Source organism: Salmo trutta, unplaced genomic scaffold (genome assembly GCF_901001165.1).
Source record: "Salmo trutta unplaced genomic scaffold, fSalTru1.1, whole genome shotgun sequence".
NCBI lineage: Eukaryota > Metazoa > Chordata > Actinopteri > Salmoniformes > Salmonidae > Salmo > Salmo trutta.
The window spans coordinates 360,240-366,082 of NW_021822308.1; the positions used below are offsets into that span (position 1 = coordinate 360,240).

Consider the following 5,843-nt stretch of genomic DNA (forward strand, 5'->3'; position numbering starts at 1 on the left):
CCCTCCTCTCCCCCCTCCCTGTCTCCCTCAGCCTCTCCCCCCCCTCTCTCCTCTCCCCCCTCCCTGTCTCCCTCAGCCTCTCCTCCCCCTCTCTCCTCTCCCCCCTCCCTGTCTCCCTCAGCCTCTCCTCCTAGGTCAGTGGTCCTGGACTGTCATCATGTCAATACTGTAGACTATACAGTTGTCAACGAGCTCAGGGACCTGCTACGACAGTTCAAACTACGAGGGGTCGGACTCATCTTCTCTGGCCTGCAGGTACTGACTGACTGACTGACTGACTGACTGACTGACTGACTGACTGACTGACTGACTGACTGACTGGGTGTGTTCTGGCCTGCAGGTACTGACTGACTGACTGACTGACTGACTGACTGTGTTCTGGCCTGCAGGTACTGACTGACTGACTGACTGGGTGTGCTCTGGCCTGCAGGTACTGACTGACTGACTGACTGACTGGGTGTGTTCTGGCCTGCGGGTACATTGGTTGACTACCAATGATGAAGTATAATCAGACTGATTGCATCTCTCTCTGTCTCTTCTCTTCTCTGTCTCTTCTCTCTCTCTCTCTTCTCTTCACTCTGTCTCTCTCTCAGTATTCGGTCTTGGAGGTCCTGTTGGCCGGATCTTAGACTCACCGCCAGTGTGGAGGCGGCACTAACCATCCTATCGGGTAACGCTCAGTGACTGACACCACAACCAACAAATCACAGACTAGAACAGTGATATCTTTTTTTTATGCTGTCCTGAACCAATCCCTGCTGAGTGCACCAATTACACTCGAGTCAACGGACCCTGACACTGAATCAACGGACCCTGACACTGAAATCAGAATGATTGGTATGGATCTGGACCAATCAGGGTACAGCGGTGGCCATGAATGTCCCTCCCCCTCACCCATTGATTGGCTGTCAAGCAGTTGACAGGTTGTCAACCCCCTTTTTTTTAACCAAGTATGAGAACCGATCTCTTATGCTTTTCCACTTTAAAGATGCTGCTGTGTGATCGGTTTCATCTTGTAGCTTTTATAATGACTTTTATGTTGTTGAAGTTATCTGTAGACACTGATCAAGTCTAGAGTAGGTTTTGTGGTTTCTTTCACTAATGGACATTTGAATGTCTCTGTGTGCAGTTTGAAGTTAGTTGAAGGTAGTTTCTGGCCCATTGCTAACTAGCGTTAGCACAATGACTGGAAGTTTACAGGAACAGCTAGAACACACACACACACTACCTTTATCCTGGGTCTGTTTTAACACGTTTGCTCTGTGTGTTAACCCCTTCAGAGCCAACGTACACAGAGGAACTGGAGGAGGGGAAATCACTTCTCAGGAAGTAATGTAAGGAAAGAAGCCCCACCCCCTCAGCACTTAACTTCCTGTTTGTGTTCCAAATCAAAATTCCAAATCCTTTCTACCCCAGTGTGTCCCAATCCTGGTCCTGCGGACCCTAAGGGGGCCACGTTTTTGTTTTTGCACTCACAAACCTGAGTCAACCAAATGCTTGATAAGTTGATTAGTTGAATTAAGCTAAAAACAAAACATGTGTACCGCCTTGGGTCCCCTGGACCAGGATTGGGAAACCCTAGTCACCTGAGTCAGTGTGTGTGGATAGGTATAAGCAATATGGAGGAAATAGCACTTAGCCTGTCCAAAGAGTTATTACTGTATGTCTAATACCTATCTAATGTTTTGATTTGATTTACATAGGCGTTAGGGCTCTATCTGGTATAGGACGTGTCAAATATTCTTAGACTGGGGAGATACTTACACTATTGCAACTTTGGTTTTAAATGTTCTTCTTATACACATTAATACATATAATATATTATATACATTTGCTTGATCAATTACAATTATTGATCCCTTTCAAATTGATCAATTGTACTTTATTGGTTGCCTCTATTGGATGAGAAGTTGACTGTGTGTGTGTGTGTGTGTGTGTGTGTGTGTGTGTGTGTGTGTGTGTGTGTATGTGTGTGTGGTGTGTGTGTGTGTGTGTGTGTGTGTGTGTGTGTGTTTACCTGTACGATCATAAGAAGAATATCACATTCCAAATCGTTTTTGATACGTGATCAAGTGCCTTGCATATGTCCTGCCCTTAATTCAATTATTGTTTTTTTAACACTTTTAAACTTTTTAATTCTTACTTAGAAATGTATTTGATAAGACTGACGATTTGTATACAGCTCCAAACTTCATTTATGCAGTGAATTAACCAGTGGTGTAAAGATACTTTAAAGTACTACTGAAGTTGTTTTTTGGGTATCTGTACTTTACTATTTATATTTTTGACAACTTTTACTTTTACTCCACTACATTCCTAAAGAAAATAATGTACTTTTTACTCCATACATTTTCCCTGACACCCAGAAGTACTCGTTACATTTTGAATACTTAACAGGACAGGAAAACGGTTCAATTCACACACCTGGTCATCTCTACTGCCTCTGATCTGGAGGACTCACTAAACACAAATTCTTCATTTGTAAATGATGTCTGAGTGTTGGAGTGTGCCCCAGGCTAGCTGTAAATAAAAAAGCAAAACAAGAAAATTGTGCTGTTTGGATTGCCTAATAGAAGTAATTTGAAATTATTTATACTTTTAAACTTAAGTATATTTTTGCAATTACATTTGATACTTAAATGTATTTAAAACCAAATACTTTGACTTTTACTCAAGTAGTATTTTACTGGGTGACTCACTTTTACTTGAGTCATTTTCTATTAAGGTATGAATGCGCGCTATGGTGCACGAGCGGTGTGGTCACCATGTAACATGCGCAAGCGTTGCAAAATAAATGTACACATACATCTAATTCAATCATTGCACCTACACTGCGTGTGCGAGTCAATGAGCGTCTGCGTAGCCAGGCGCTAAAATAGAACTTGATTCTATTTGTCACGCTTGACGCGCTGCAAGTCCCGCCTCTCCCATCTCCTCATTGGTTTTTAGTAGCATATACCCAGGTGGGTGATTGAAAGATGAACTGAGTTCCACACTCCAGTCCAGTTGGTGGTGGTAATGCATCTTAAAGTTGGTTGCAAACCGCCATATAAAGTCCGAAGAAGAAGCCTGAAGGAGGAGAGATTACTAGAAACTAACTCGGTTTAGCCTTTTATCTGTGGATTAATTGTAGAGACTAAGAGTAGATTAAGAGTAGAGGACCTTGTGTATTTCAGGTAAAATAACAACCCAATGTTTATATCCCAGGACAAATTAGCTAGCAACAGCAAGCTAGCTAAATTTGACCTGTCCCCAAATTAATATAGTGGTTCCGAGTTTGTTTTGATATTTCAACCTGCGTCTCCTGATTGCATCTGGTGTGGGTGGACAAAATCAACACTCTTTGTGCACGGGGGCATTGTCATGCTGAAACAGGAAATGGCTTTCCCCAAACTGCCACAAAGTTGAAAGCACAGAATTGTCTAGAATTGTATGCTGTAGTTCCAGTGAAGGGAAATCTTAACGCTAAGGGGCCTAGCCCGAACCATGAAAAACAGACCGAGACCATTATTCCTCCTCCACCAAACTTTACAGTTGGCACAATGTATTGGGTCAGGTAGCGTTCTCCTGGCATCTGCCAAACCCAGATTCGTCCGTCGGACTGCCAGTTGGTGAAGCGTTACTCCAGAGAACGCGTTTCCACTGCTCCAGAGTCCAATGGTGGCGAGCTTTACACCACTCCAGCCGATGCTTGGCATTCCGCATGGTGATCTTAGGATTGTGTGCGGATGCTCTGCTATTTCATGAAGCTCCTGAGGAACAGTTCTTGTGCTGACGTTGCTTCCAGAGGCAGTTTGGAACTCAGCAGTGAGTGTTGCAACAGAGGACAGACGATTTTTACGCGCTACGCCCTTCAGCACTCAGGGGTCTCGTTCTGTGAGCTTGTGTGGCCTACCACTTTGCGGCTGAGCCGTTGTTGCTCCTAGATGTTTCCACTTAACAATAACAGCACTTACAGTTGAACGGGACAGCTCTAGCAGGGAAGAAATTTGACGAACTGACTTGTTGGAAAGGTGGCATCCTATGATACAGGTGGCCACGTTGTAAGTCACTGAGCTCTTCAGTAAGGCCATTCTACTCCCAATGTTTGTCTATGGAGATTGTATGGCTGTGTGCTAAGTTTTATACACCTGTCAGCAGCAGGTGTGGCTGAAATAGCCAAATCCACTAATTTGAAGGGTTCTGGCGTTATGTCTAAGAGAAAAAGAGTCCAGAAATTAACCAATACAGTTGGAGGCTGGTCTGATACAATGTGAGTTGCTGCCGTTTTCTCAAGTGTTTATCACCGTTAGCAACATAGACCCAGGTGTAAATTTATTCAACTTCTGTGTTGTTACCAGAGGGATCCAGAACCAACTGAGCCTGACGTCCATGTATAGACCAACCACCAATTGGGACTCCCAATCACGGCCGGTTGTGATACAGCCTGGAATCGAACCAGGGTCTGTAGTGACACCTCTAGCACTGAGATGCAGTGCCTAAGACCGCTGCGCCACACTGGAGCCCTGGATTCAGTACAACAGACTCACATAACTTACTGCTGTTCATGATTGTGCACATACACACACTTTTTTTTAATAAAGTGTCTAATGTTTTGGGGTTGAAAATGTGCTCACTTTCTCTCTAATGTTAATAAAAAACATGGTCAGACAGATTTGTTATGTTACTGTAACTTTAGGAGTCAACATGTAAATAGCTACCAAACAAGGTTATGGCTAACTAGTGTGGTAGCAATTCTATAGGAAAAGAGAGACTGCAGATTCCTCTTACGGCTTTATTATAAGATTTGCACAAATGAAGCAACCAACCATTACCAAGAACAGTTTAGAGTTGAAAGCTTAACAAACATAGTCGGGTCTTTTTTTTTAAATGGAAAAGTACAACCTCTTGTCTACGTGGCAACTTAGCAGATGTGTGGAAACAGGGGCGGAACATAGTGTAAAAGGCGATTGGTTTGTCTGTGCATATTAAGATAGCCCGAGGGCTCAACTGTATAACTGTGTTTTGTCACAGTTCACACTATAATGTGCTCCTCCTTCCTGCAAGGTTCCACACAGCTGACTTCCTGCAGATAGTAAACTCACGGGATGTCTCACATGCTGCGGTCGCACCTAACAGATCTTAGCTATACATTTTTACATTACATTTTAGTCATTTAGCAGACGCTCTTATCCAGAGCGACTTACAGTAGTGAATGCATACATTTCATAATTTTTTTTTTTTGTACTGGCCCCCCGTGGGAATCAAACCCACAACCCTGGCGTTGCACACACCATGCTGGCGTTGCAAACACCATGCTCTACCAACTGAGCCACAGGGAAGACGCCCAGTCTTATGACTAAGTCACACAAAGACAAGTTTGTATCAGGTTAGAAAAACACTAGCATAACGAGACTGATCTTTAAGCAGTAAAACATGGGATAGATTGACTAATTCTGTAATTTTCCACAACACTAGGGATTGATGCAACAAAGTCAACAAAATCATACTTCCTGATGTAATCCACTACTCTCATGCAGCCGTACCATTCTGATGTAATACACTACTTTCATACAGCCATACCATTCTGATGTAATCCACTACTTTCATACAGCCGTACCATTCTGATGTAATCCATTACTTTCATACAGCCGTACCATTCTGATGTAATCCATTACTTTCATACAGCCGTACCATTCTGATGTAATCCATTACTTTCATACAGCCGTACCATTCTTACCCCTAACTACGTATGTGGGAGGGTCTCAAGGTGTCTTTTCAGGCTAGGCCCAGTACCTCAAGTCAAACAAGTCATATTACTTTGTTATTAATGCAGGAAAACTGAAATTAGTTTTACCTAATTT

At 43.1% G+C, this 5,843-nt stretch overlaps 1 long non-coding RNA gene across 2 annotated transcripts; it reads left to right on the forward strand.

The window, feature by feature from the left end:
• The first annotated feature begins 83 nt into the window (after positions 1–83).
• On the forward strand, positions 84–4,515 carry LOC115181672 (uncharacterized). Of its 2 annotated transcripts, XR_003873487.1 has the most exons (4): positions 84–255; positions 594–670; positions 1,281–1,334; positions 4,341–4,515. It is a non-coding gene; the product is annotated as an uncharacterized LOC115181672 (long non-coding RNA). The 2 variants fall into 2 exon arrangements; XR_003873486.1 differs by lacking the exon at positions 4,341–4,515 and having other exon boundaries at positions 1,281–1,681.
• The last annotated feature ends 1,328 nt before the right edge of the window (positions 4,516–5,843 follow it).